The sequence below is a fragment of the Lagenorhynchus albirostris genome, chromosome 12 (assembly GCF_949774975.1).
Source record: "Lagenorhynchus albirostris chromosome 12, mLagAlb1.1, whole genome shotgun sequence".
NCBI lineage: Eukaryota > Metazoa > Chordata > Mammalia > Artiodactyla > Delphinidae > Lagenorhynchus > Lagenorhynchus albirostris.
Window position 1 is genome coordinate 27,477,708 of NC_083106.1, and position 14,351 is coordinate 27,492,058.

At 37.8% G+C, this 14,351-nt stretch overlaps 1 long non-coding RNA gene across 1 annotated transcript in view; it reads right to left on the reverse strand.

Moving 5' to 3' along the window:
- Positions 1 to 14,351, reverse strand: part of LOC132530806 (uncharacterized) — a 101,410-nt gene that overhangs the window by 67,436 nt on the left and 19,623 nt on the right. The window contains exon 2 of the long non-coding RNA XR_009543895.1: positions 11,897 to 11,959. This is a non-coding gene — a long non-coding RNA (uncharacterized LOC132530806). The remainder of the gene's footprint in view (positions 1 to 11,896; positions 11,960 to 14,351) is intronic.

A 14,351-nucleotide genomic window follows, 5' to 3' on the forward strand; every position in this document is an offset into this window, starting at 1 on the left:
AAAGGCCCTGGAGCAGGAATATGACTGGCATTTAAGGAGGCAAGGATGGCAGGAGCAGAGTGAGTGAGGGGATAAGCAAGAGAAGATGAAGTCAGAGAAGTAGAAGGGGAGGGGCCACAAGTCACAGAGAGCCTTGGAGGCCACTGTACCAACTTTGATTTTTACTCTGAGTAGAGGTGGCATGGAAGGGTTTTGAGTAGAGAAGACATGATCTGACTCACTCTCTTAAGAGATCATTTTGAGTGCTGTGTTGAGAATAGAGTTATGGGGGGAAGGGTTGGAAGCAGGGAGACCAGCTAGGAGACTACTGTAATAACCTAAGTGCCCCACTCTCAAGGAGAGAATATTCCACCAGTTGAACTACAGATCTGTCTTCGAAATAATAAGCCTCCATGTGCAACCTATAATAGACTAAGGCGGGCTTCCCTGGTGGCGCAGTGGTTGAGAGTCCGCCTGCCGATGCAGGGGACACGGGTTCGTGCCCCGGTCCGGGAAGATCCCCCATGCCGCGGAGCGGCTGGGCCCATGAGCCATGGCCGCTGAGCCTGCGCGTCCGGAGCCTGTGCTGCGCAACAGGAGAGGCCGCAACAGTGAGAGGCCCGCGTACCGCAAAAAAAAAAAAAAAAAAAAAATAGACTAAGGCATAACATAGCTTTGAAGAACAGATGCAAGCACAGTTAGCCCAGATATCCACTACCCCAAGCTGGATCCCATGTGAGCAGACATTATCAGAGGAGCCCCACTGGACACCCCTGGCACTGCACACAAGGAGCTGAGAGAACAGTGCTAGAGAACCTGTTGTCTACTATTATCCTCAGCCTTTGCAAACCCACTCCTCTTTTCATTCTAGAATATGTCCACCTCACACTTTGGCTCGAATGTCTATGGCCAGCGTTGTGTACACTCACTCAAGTTCCTCACTGAGCTGTGTTTCTTACTGCTGGGACTGGGCAAGGTTAACCAACCAGAATCATATTTGTGTCAAGAGGTAGCAGAGATGCCACCACTCATCTCATTACAGATGAGTGTCCACTTTCTTACCCAGCATGCATATGCTCTCTTTGAGCTTAAGGACTCTGCACAAATACCCTGACACTAACCTTAGGCTATTTCCCTCACCTTGAAGAGCCCCTTACTCTATGAAAGGGAGGAAATAGCGCCACTGCCTCTACCATTTTCAAACCACGACACGACAACCAGTTCAGCAGCACCACCTTGGGGCTGCCATGGGAAGTGCATATCTAAGGGCCTGAATGTGAAAGTTTTTTACGTCCAAAACACCCCAAAACCAGATTTGTTATCTTAGTGTGAGAGGGTTTCAAGATGATCAAAGATGTTTGGTGAATCCTAAGACTCACAAGATAATGGCAGAAATTCATCCCCCATTTCCCCACAATATCTGCCCAAATAATAACTGCCTTTATCTAAAAGGGCAAAGGTTTGAATAATGCTTTACTTCCTCTGTGGCCTCATGGGCACTGAAGTTCACATTTACGGCTGACCAGCTGCTCATCTACCCTAACTCACTCTGACCCTAAGCCTGTGTTTTTAGAATAAGCTGCACAGTAGTATCACAGGGGGAGAGGGTAAAGAATTCCAATGGCCATGCTTCTCCGCAGGCAGTTAACTCAGAATTTCTGTGAGTGTGACCCAGGCATCACTGGGGATGATAACAATGTGCAGATAGGGTAGCTATCAAAACTAATGCTTCCATTCCTTAAGTGGGACCAAACTCACTCAAGAAAAATCCAATAAGAGAGTAAACTTTGTCCCTGAACACAATTCAACAGAAAACTGGTCCCAGGCAAGGTCAGTTCTCCCTGTGGGCTTGGGAGCTGTTAGCTACCAAAGCCCCCTTGGAGGTATGGAGACACTTCCCTCCGCCTTTGCTCTGTAACATTGCCGCGAAGGCAAAGCTGTTAATCCAGCATCCTCTGCCTGCATTTCTACCCCCTCCCCAAGAAAAAACTTGCTTCCATTTCTCCATCTGCTTCTTGACCAGCAGTCTCGCTGCCTTCACACTTCTAATTCCCTCTTCTCGGAATGCTCCCCTCTCTGCGCCTCATTTCACTCCACTCCCTTCTTCACCTGCCTAACTTCTGCTCAAGGCAATAAACCTTTCCCGATGATGACAGACGGTCTCCTATTTGCTCCAGAGCAGTCCCTGCTTCTTGCAATATAGTACTTAGCGCACTGTGTTGGGCTGCTTTTCATCAAGTCTAAGACACCATCAATTATGAGATACACTATGATTTTAAGGAATGCTAAGGAACCAAAACAGCTGTCAATAAAATTACGACAATGTTTTCTTATAGCTTAGAATTTTCATTTCATACATATTGAAAGAATTCTTTTAGTGCAATTTTGAGATATATCAAATAGCCCGGGGTTTGTTAGTCTTTCTTATTTAACCAACTCATAGTCTCAGTTTTTCTTTAGTAGAATCACATGTCATAGAAAGTTAAGCAGTTGCTGTTCAAACTCAGCAGGAAGCTTCTGATATTGGCGTTTGACCCCTGAATGATAGTCCTGCGTGATGAATGAATTGATCACATCAACTCCTGGTTTTGAAATTTATTCCATCTCTTCAAATGGATTAGGCAATTCTTCCTGCCTTTAGTTGAAGGGCTTGGCATGTAATACCAGTATTTCTCAGAATTTAATGTGCATATAAATCACCTGGGAATCTTCTTAAAATGCAGTTTCTGATTTTGTAAGTCTGGGATGCAGCCTGAGATTCTGCATTTTTCTTAAGTTCCCTGGTAATGCTGATGCTCTTGGTGAGGTAGCAAGCTGATGGGCAATTCTTTGCACATATCTCAGTCACAACACCTTACACACCTAATTTAACTTGTATTTTCCATTTTTAGGATCCATCAAGCATTTCATTAATTTGCAAGGAAATAAGAAATGGGGATCATCGCTCCAATGATAATTACCTCACTGGTATCAAATAGACATCCACTGCACAGTTTCTAGCCTTTCTACACACACAATAACTTTTCATTCTAATGCTGCATTATAATGTAATCTTTTAAAGCACTTTAAATGGCAATTAGCTCAGCTCATGCAGTATCAACAATGTACATATCAATGAAGGAAAGACAACGTGAACAGCTGTGACCAAGTTTTCTCTTGCCTCCTTTCCCCAACTATACTGTGAGCTACTTGAATGCAAGGACTAGGAAAACCTTTGTCCTAAGGCACAGAACTCAGTGCCAGGCAGGAGATAAGTGCATGAGGCATTCATGCAGTCCTAATACTCTCCTAGCAATGTTTGTCTGGGCTAAGAATCAGTGATTCATACTTATTTGTAACATACATATTTGAAATCTTGTCTGGCTGTGCCTACCCAGGGCTTACTGTGAGTAAACTGGGACAATTAACGTGCCTTGTGAGCTAAGACTAGCCCAGGGTGGTGGAGTAGATGGGAGTGGTATTTAAAAAGACTAACTGTTGGTGGAGTAGATGGGAGTGGTGTTTAAAAAGACTAACTGTGTGATTCTTTGAGATACTAGAACTATGATTTGCTTTTCTGTACATTATGACTGGTTCACTCTCGCTCTCCTGCCTAGCCTGTGTTTCATCTATCCTTTTCTTCTAGGTGATGGCTCAAGTCAAATAGAAATTCTTATCCCTGTATTATTATTTACTTGGAGACTTTTAGTTCATGAGCATCTTGATACAAGTATATGAGCTTTGCATATTCCAAAAGGAAATGAGGGAAGAATTTATGTTAAGCATATTACAAAAGCATTTCATGAAACAGTGTGTTCATTAACACAGAAGTTTGAAACATATATTAAACAAAAACTGCCAAGGAAATCATTAAAAAAATCCCAGTAAGTGAAGAATTTCATGATCTGAATTGTAACTCCCAAGCCAGGTTGCATAACAAGACAGCTATTCAAATAAGAAAAGCCCTTCACCCAAAGCAATCTCACTGAAATGGAAATGGTCATTTTATATTCCAAAATACGGAATTTAAATAGAGTCATTATATTTCCCAGCTGGAAAGGACCAGAGAAATCATCTTGTCTAAAGCCCTTTATGTTCATAGGGTTGGCATCTTTACAGGTCTTTTCATCCTTACAATTCTAATTTTCTTTATAATTTTAACACTCTTTATTCATATGAAAACATGAGAGTGTTCAAACACTTGATTCACAACAACAAAACTTTTCTTTTCATATACATTTAAATCACATTACTTTAAGTTAAATATTCCCCATTTAGAGAAGGGAACTGAAAAGATTGTTAGAGAGGGTTCTGCCTGTATCCCCAGCCTGGTATAACACCTGTATAATATAACCCATTAAAAAATGCAACCAGTGACCCTAGCTAAGAAGATATACAGCCAATAATGTTACTATTCGAAAGTCCTAAGACAAACATTATTTCTTCTAAGATCTGGGGAATGGGGAAATCAAAGAAAGATCTCATTTTTATATTAGGGTTATATGCTTGTAAGGGTGGGGGGAAAATAGCCTCAAAAGTTAAGGTTACTTTTCTCTAAAACATAATTTTAAGTGTCTTTTTTAATATTCATGTTTGCTATGAAGAAAATAGAGGTTGTTCCTAAAAGAACGCTTTGTTTTAAACCAATTTCTTTACAGGAATCTGACTGCTTGTCTAAAAATCCTCCCAAGAAGTAGTTAGATCTAGCAGCAACTTTCCATCACTGAGAGTAATTTTAGTATTTCTTTATTCAATCTTCCCCAAGCAAATATTTCTTGAGTTCAGGCTTCTGTTAGATCTCCGTTCTATCATTCTGGTATGTGCAAGAATCTGCAATGTCAACCCAGGGACTTTAAAAGGGTCTAATTTACGGTAAGGGAGCTTAGTTATTGAGGTCAGAAGGTGCATGGTTGTGTTTCCCTTTCTTTCCATGTTAGTCCCTCCTGTGGATCTCCACACAATGGACAGCCCATGCAATGGCAACAGCTGGCTACAAACCTCCGTTAGGTGCCTTGCCCCTAACTAAACCCTGCTTCTCAGTTACTTACCTTCATGTATAGCTGGAGCAGACTGGCAGATCTGCCTACTGAATAGGCAGCAAGCCAGGAAACAAAATATTTTTCAATTCCTTTGCAGGAAGGACAAAAAGTAGAAAAATCACACTCCAAAAAAAAAAAAAAATGGAGCTTTGGTGACCTCTTGTGGGATAATTTATTAGTAGTCTATAATAAAACAGTTCCAGAATGGAATCTGAGACAAGTTTTCTCTGTAGGTCTAGTACAATGATGGGCCTGCTGAGACCCAGTGGGCCTGTTACAACCTAGAACTGCCTATACATACATATAATTATCAATAAAGTGTTAATAATTGCATTAGGTTGTATGTTCAAGAGAGCTTATCTGTATATACACATCGGGGGTGATTTTTAAAAAGTATTAAATGTATTAAGACATCTTTGAAACTTCTATCCATAGGATAGGAAGGAAACTTCCAACCACCTATCAAATATTTGACATTCTTCTGCAAGAGATCCAGTCACAAGGGAGTTTGGGAAGAGATTATGAATAAATTAAAGCTAAACTATCAGGCATAGTATAAGTGCTCAATAAATGAATTCATTAAAAAAATAAATAAAACAAATCAGCTTCATTACTTAATAGTTAACATTAATATCATTAGGTCTACAATGAAAATGACTTGGGACATCTTCTGGCTTATTCCTGATATATTTATGGTTGTTGGAAAGTAGAACATATTATCCATTGGTATCATATATGAGGACAGGATTCAAGGCTCAATGAACCAGGGTCCTAACCAGAAACATAATCACTATGGTAATTCTTCTGCCTTTTGTGATTAGCAAATACATGCAAAATTTGAAGAATAAGTCAAATTTGGTTTTTCTTAATTTAGTTTTTCAAATTTGCTTTATTAATTCCAATTAATATTTAACCTATTTGTTAACTTTATGAGGTTGGTTAAGTTAGAAAAACAATTGCTGTTAAAGAAATTGGTTTTCAGAATTTCAAAATTCTGCTTTTCTTCTGAGTTTATTTTTCAGTTTCCTATTATTAAAGTCTTTTCCTTGTTTTTCATACTTAGAGATTTTAATGTAATATAACCACATGCTAGGAGCAAGAAGCATTATTGTTATTTCGTAGTCCTAGTCTACATATTCTGCATCACTTGTACAGATTTGCATGTGGTAATATGGTACCTGGTAAAAAATACAGAGAAATACATAGTAAATATTGACAGTATGAATTAATAATTTTATATTTTAAAATTTTAACTGGATTTGCACTAAGAGAAATTTGTCTCAATTGGTCATTTTGGCAGAAAATATAGTTGCAGTGAAAAAAATGCATCTTGATTGTTTGGTGAGAGTTTTTTAAATAAGAGAATTTGTACCCATATAAAGAGTGGACAGGAGAACAAGTAAGCTTGCTAAAAACATCTACAAATAGTAAGTAAGAAAAATAACTCCCTGTTTAGTACAGTAGCATTAAAATGAAACATGTATGTTATATCTCTTTTAGTACATTTTGGTCCTTTCACTCGTCTTCATCACTTGTATGATAAATTACTTCATTCATAGAGACCATTGTCAGAAGCAAAAATAGATTTCTGTGGTTCATTGAAATTAGAGTTGGATAATATTGATTACATCATCTGATCCAATCCCTACTAAAGTAAATCAGTATTCCTTCTACATCAAGGGTATGACAATTTGCTATCTGATGATTCTGGACACCTCAAGTGTGACAATTGATGGAGAAGATTAAGTCATTGTCCTACACTTAGAAAAATATTAGAATATTACCTGAAAAGTAAAATAATTAAAAGTGAATTAAATTAACACATCAGGCAACCAGATCTAGGGTTGTGATGGCTTAAGCAGGGCCACTTGGACTTTTCTCACTGGCATTTCATCAGAATATCTCAATTTTCCATATACTCTGGAATATCACTTTTCAGAATTCTCTCTCGAGAGTGTTTCCTTAAGAATCAGATTTTTTTGTAAATTCTTGATTGAGGAATCTAAAATATACCTAAAGTATATTAACAAGTTTTCCTCTGTTTATACTTAATTCTAAAGCTGTTTGTTTAAGAGATTGTGCCTTGAACACAAGCCATCAGAAACTACCCATAAAACAATATTTTCTATTTTAAAAAAACTTATTTCAATCTTGGAAGTCAGGGTATGTTAATAATTTATAGCTAGATTTTATAATTAAGATGTAAGAAGAATAATTTAAGAAGTTAGTAATTGCTTTTCCTTTGCTTGGAGCACTTATCTTGGTTTACATAAGCATAATAATTTTTATATCCTAATATTAATATTCATAAACCATTTAAAATAATTTTAATTTTTAATGATCTAAACTTCCAAAATTAAAAAAATAATCAGCATATTCCACCACCTAAATATAATTATCTTCATACTTGCATATTACCTTTTAGTTCTTATCCAAAGACTGTCCTCCTCCATAGTTGCAATGCTAGCATAGACACATCCCACTTAGAATAATTTTTTATTTCCATATTTTCTACAGTCTTAAGTCTCACTGTAGAGACAAATAGTATTTTATCATGTAGATATAACATCATTTATTAATCATTTGCTTTATGGTTATATAAGCTGCTTGTAATTTATTTTCTATTGAATACGAGGCTGCTATGAGCGTCTTTATAGTTTTTGGAGGGCTTTACTATTACCAATTGTTCGTGCTATATCTCTTCTGAAATTGTTTAGGAGCTGTCAGTGTCATAGCAAAAAAAGGTGATGGCATACTCCAAAGGTTTTTACTCAAGAGAGTTTAATGAAAGGACTATTTACCAGCGTGTGGGCAGGATTAAGTGTACCAAAAAGAGAAGGTGAAGTACATGGAAGCCAGCAAAAGCGAGACACCATTACAAACCCATTAAAACTGAAGTGCAAAGATAGGGAGTCTGGTAAGAGGTGGAACTGTAGACAAAGGGATGCCCAAAGACAGCTATGGAACACAGCCATTACTAGAACTGTGGTGAAGGTGGGAAAGGAGGGATAAACACTGCTCCCTCTCTCTCCTTCTGCTTTCCCATCTCCTGCCTTGCCATCTACCAGATGAACTCAACTAGAACCCAGGAAGGTGGGGGGGTGGGTGGGAAGAGAGGGTGCCTGGTGATGCAGCCTATAGAGGTCAGCTTCCTGGGTCACAGAGAATGTATCTGCATGAGGAGGTGGGATTATAGACAGAAAACACTAGTACAGAAGGCCCATATTTTATTAATTCAAAAATTGAATCAGAACAATATCTACATATTTAAAATTTCAAAAGTTTCTCAGCACCTTCTGCCCCCTTTTCTGCTTTATTTTACTCCATAGCACTTGTCATGCTTTAACATATTTTATAATGTATTACTTTTTTTTTCTAACTCTCTCATAAGAAAGTAAGCTCTTTGAAGGCAGAATTTTGTTTTTTCTCCACTGCTGTGACCTTAATATGCATTTGAATGAATGAGTATATTAAGGATGCCTAGTGAACCAAAGAAGAAATCTTCATATAGAATTCTTTAAAAATATAGATAACTGTAAAGGTAAGAGACTCACTCTGAATTTTAAAAGTTATAATATGTTTTTTTCAAAGTAAAGCCCTTGTATTTAAGCCCTTTTCAAATATTCTATAATATTCACAATAAATAAATGCACTCAAATTTAACATAACATGTAAAAATATTTCTAACAATGCATATTTACTAATATGCATTAGTAAAACGAACAGAGTGCTTTCGTATTTAAAACTAATGCCATTAATATAATGTAGTGCCAAAAATAATTAACATTAAGATAAATAAATGCTTTATGCGAGTTGATTGTCCTATAGAATGGCATATCTCTGAACTGAAAATTAAGACACATGAATCACATTTTTAATGCTATTGCTTTTCTGTGTAAGCTTAGATCTTGTTTACCTGTGTTCTTCATTTAAGGTTAAAGTTTTGAGAGACTAATGGTCCCAGCGTAAAGCAGATGTTTAATGCATATCCAGTCCCTAATATGTGCCAAACACTGTAGCAGAAGCATCACATACAAATTGTGGCAGACTGATATTAACTAATGTGTTTCCCATTTCACCCTCACCTCCACCTCACCCCCAGACACTAGAATTTAAGCTCCATAAAAACGGAGACCTTATCTTTCTTGTTCACCATTGTATCGCCAGCTGCTTCCGTAGCACATGTCACACGGTAGGTGCTCAATAACTGTTTGTTTGATGAAAGTTTGCACTCCTTGGCAGCAAAACTATATCAGGGAATTTATAGGCTATTTTGTTTATATCAGAATAGCAAATGACTTTCTGATTAAATCAATAATAATATAGTCAGTCTAATATATTGGACAAAGTGAGAGAGTGGAATGGACATATATACACTACCAAACATAAAATAGATAGCTAGTGGGAAGCAGCCGCATAGCACAGGGAGATCAGCTCGGTGCTTTGTGACCACCTAGAGGGGTGGGATAAGGAGGGTGGGAGGGAGGGAGTTGCAAGAGGGAAGAGATATGGGGACATATGTATATGTATAACTGATTCATTTTGTATAACAAAGCAGAAACTAACACACGATTGTAAAGCAATTATACTCTAATAAAGATGTTAAAAAAATAAAATAAAATAAAATACATTAGGCAATAATCGAATGAGCCAATCACATTGGTGACCCCGTTTAACCCTTAAAAAGTAAAAAAATAATAACTATTACTATATATGAGTATTATTCTCACTACATTTTTATTGACATTCCTTCTACCAAACATGTGTAGATCCCTACTGTGCCCAAGGCAAGTGATGAACATAAAGGTTTAACAAGAGGTGGTCTTTCCCTTCAATGAGCTTATGAGTTAACAAAGATGAGACATACTTGTATAAGAGAGACACAAGCAAGATGCTATTGGAACAGAGGAAGCTGAGTGAGATTGCCCAGCTCAGGATCCCCAGCTGTTTGTCCTCAGGCGTTGTGCTACTCCTCTTTGCAGCAACAGCTTCAGCAACATTAGAATGAGGATAACAATAGCACATACCTCATAGGGCTCTTGTGCAAATTAAATGAAATAAGGTATATAATGTGCTTTTTAGCAAAATAGCAAACATATAGGGAGGACTCACTAAATGCCAATTGTTAGTGCTTCAGTTCCTATCAAAGTATTCTTTGACTTAATTAACTTTTATGAAGTTTATTTTATGTAAAGTCGATAAAACATTTGCTGGTATTACTTCTGATAATTGATAATTACAATCCATTCTTATTTAACGAATTAGTTTGATTGGACCAAATGTAACCTGCATCTGAACTTCACGGCATGCCTCAACAAAGAAGAAAATTATTACTCATTAATTAACATTATTGAGTAAAAAGTGATTATGTGGGAATGGGTAGCTTTCTCAAGTAACTTCTCATCCACTGAATTATGGGGAAAGCAAGGCTTTTATTAAAAATGGAGAATTGTTCATAAAACTAGGAACTTTTGCTAATCTGTGGAAATTATCTTTAACCATGAGAGTTTAGCTCATTAATCTGCATAAACGTCTATTTTGTAATACTATATTCCACTTACTTGCTTCTGGCACTATTCAAGACCAAATGCCTTCCTCTGCAAGGTAACTATGCTTCAATCTATAAAATATTGTCTTTAACCATAAATGTCTAGGTCAGAAAGCCTTATAGAGCAAAATACTGTAGGAAATATGTTGGACTGGTGTAAGAATTATATACAACTTGGATCATTTATTAGTACTTGAGCAAAATTTTTTTCCTGGAAAGTAACAGTCATGTAGGTTTTTATGTTCACAGATATAACATTTCAAGTACAAAATCAAAAGTTTGATATTTCTAATTCAGGTATTGTCACATAGATATGTAAAATCATTAAAGAGACTTACCTGGTGCATCCCATATTTCAATCTGTTTTCCACTAATAAATATTTGAGAAACAAAACCCAAAAAGTCCTAATTATTCGAGCAATTAAATTCAACATTAGAGGCTTTCTGAAAGAAGTCTGATAGTAACACAATTAGCCTGTTTTTCATCCTATACACACATGAAAATTTTGTCTCTCCATTTACCTTTATTACAGCAAGAGTATTACAAAATGTAAATATGTGTTAAAACTGCTAAAACTCTGGAACGACATTTTTAATCTAAAAAGTCAGAGCTGATTTATTTGACATCATTTGACAGAAATGGTACATCAAAAAGAAGTAAAATATTATGAGATTTTTGTTGCAAGTAGGGCTCACGTATACTTTCAAAGGAAAAGAATAGGAAAAGCGAGCATCTTTAAATGTCTTCAAGATTAATGGTAAGATACTCTGAATTGACCTCGTCACAAAATAGCAGAGGAATGTGTAACTGAATTACAGTCTTCACATACATATGCTATGGTTTTTAGAGACAGTTTTCACTTCAGCAATTTATTCAGATAGTAATATACTCCTGAAATAAATGTTTTATTTCGTCATCAGATTTAAGCACACAGCTGTAGCATGTTGAATTTTTAAGAAGCAAAGTCAGTCCAGTTTCATGAGTTTGGGCTTCTCATTCCATATTTGAACTTATTTTTCCTGGGAAGGAAAAATAGTTCTAGCAGTACCTGGTATGGTGCCATAAACATAGTGGAGAATTAATAAATATTTATCACTGTTGAAGTTAGAAGAAACACTGATCTGCACTCTGCACGATTATGTTGGAATAGGACCATATTGCTTGCACAAAAGTATAAACAGTTGGTGCAGCATCTGAGTCTCAGACAATTTTTTTTTAAATCATTATTTTGCAGGAGGCCTAATCTGCTGCAGAAAGGATAAAACGTTACTGATAACTATAATTAAGATGCATTAAGATACAAAGAACTGTTTAGAAAAGCAGACTCTACAGAATGCTGAGAATTCTTACTCTTTTGTGTTGTGAGCTGATTGGCCTTAGCAGCAGATCCAGAAGAGAACCTCAGCTGTAGACCTGTAGGAGAGAGGGAAGTAAGCCAAGACTGTGGGGACAGGGCCGGCCTGATGGATAGAAATCCCCCAATTTCAGCTTCTAAGGGGACCCACCAAACTTCAATCCAGTCCAGCTTAATGTTGATAGTCATCATCTCAGATGTGTCAGGTGGGAGCATGGCACCAGAAATTAGTTATGTGGGAAATGTTCTTATCCGATGGATGACAGTTTTCTTTGTGGAGTGGAAGGGGATGTCTGGGTCATAAGAGGGCCTCAGTCAGTGGGCTGCAGAGAGGAGAACATTGGGATATGATCCAGATCCCCCAGAGAGAAGGGGCTGGCAAGACTAGTGAGGTTCCTAGGCCCAGGCAATTTGGCTGGGGTTCAGGGCTGTAATCCATTAGCAGCAAAAAATGAAGTGCAAATGCAGAACAGAGGCAAGAGTCTAGGTACACAGTAGGGCTGGAGTCAGGACCAAGGAGCTCAATATTGGTGGCCACAGAGATGTTTACACAGGCTCACTCAACAGCAGGCTTAGGGCAATAGATGAGCTCCAGACACTGTTTACTGACAGGAATGGAACTCCTGACATCCTGCCAAGCTTGAGTCTCATTTGAGTAACAACTTGATGGTGTTGTGTCTATAGGTTGATTTCATGCAGTATCTCCTTGTTGGGCATAGCCATGCAAGGGCTGTCATTAATTTTTTTATTTTGGAATAAACTTAAATAAATCCAAAGCTATAATAAAATTGGCAACTCACTTATATACTAGAATGTCAGCTCCACAAAAGGTACCTTTGTCTTTTTGTTCACTAAAGTATGCCATGTGCCTAGATGGAAAGTGGTTAGCAATCAACAGGTATTTGTCAAGTTAAAGAATAAATTAGACAAATATTAAGTGCCACACAAATGACATGAAAGCGTGCCCTGAAGGCGACACTTACCTCCTATAGCCAGCCACAGGGCTGAAATTGCTGAAAATCACACTCAGAATTCCATTCTACAACTGGCTGAATTACGATGCAAGCTAAACTCCCAGCCTTGCAGGGTGTCTAATGTTAAAGTGGGGGCATTGACAAATCAAAACTACAATGAGATATCATCTCACACCAGTCAGAATGGCCATCATCAAAAAATCTAGAAACAATAAATGCTGGAGAGGGTGTGGAGAAAAGGGAACACTCTTGCACTGCTGGTGGGAATGTGAATTGGTTCAGCCACTATGGAGAACAGTATGGAGGTTCCTTAAAAAACTACAAATAGAACTACCATATGACCCAGCAATCCCACTACTGGGCATATACCCTGAGAAAACCAAAATTCAAAAAGAGTCATGTACCAAAATGTTCATTGCAGCTCTATTTACAATAGCCCGGAGATGGAAACAACCTAAGTGCCCATCATCGGATGAATGGATAAAGAAGATGTGGCACATATATACAATGGAATATTACTCAGCCATAAAAAGAAACGAAATTGAGCTATTTGTAATGAGGTGGATAGACCTAGAGTCTGTCATACAGAGTGAAGTAAGTCAGAAAGAAAAAGACAAATACCGTATGCTAACACATATATATGGAATTTAAGAAAAAAAATGTCATGAAGAACCTAGGGGTAAAGCAGGAATAAAGATGCAGACCTAGAGAATGGACTTGAGGTTATGGGGAGGGGGAAGGGTGAGCTGTGACAGGGCGAGAGAGAGTCATGGGCATATACACACTAACAAACGTAGTAAGGTAGATAGCTAGTGGGAAGCAGCCGCATGGCACAGGGATATTGGCTCGGTGCTTTGTGACAGCCTGGAGGGGTGGGATAGGGAGGGTGGGAGGGAGGGAGACCCAAGAGGGAAGACATATGGGAACATATGTTTATGTATGACTGATAAACTTTGTTATAAAGCAGAAACTAACACACCATTGTAAAGCAATTATACCCCAATAAAGATGTTAAAAAAATAAATAAATAAAAATTAAAAAAAAAAAAAAAGCGGGGGCATTGATTGGGAAGGGATGTGATCCTAAAAGTTGCAATGAGGATATGTGGGAAGACTCTGATGATGTTGGGGACACTGTGCTCCAAAATTCTGATGAGTCTTCTTTGCCAGTGGGAGCAACCTCTCCATTCCCAATGAATGGGAGAGAGGAACATATGCATAGGCCCAAAGAAGAGCAAACAGGAATCATTCTAGAAACTGAAAGTATTACCACTATATTCCCAGCACTGGAACAGTGCCTGATAAACACTGAATGCTCAATCAATATTTGCTCAGCCGATGAATGAATGAATGAATGAATGAATGAAGTAGTTGCACTCAGTTGACACATCAAGTATAGGGAAGGAGAGTGGTAAGATATGATGTTGGAAAGGCACACAGGTGTCAGCTCATGAAGAGTCTTCCTAATGTGTCAAGGT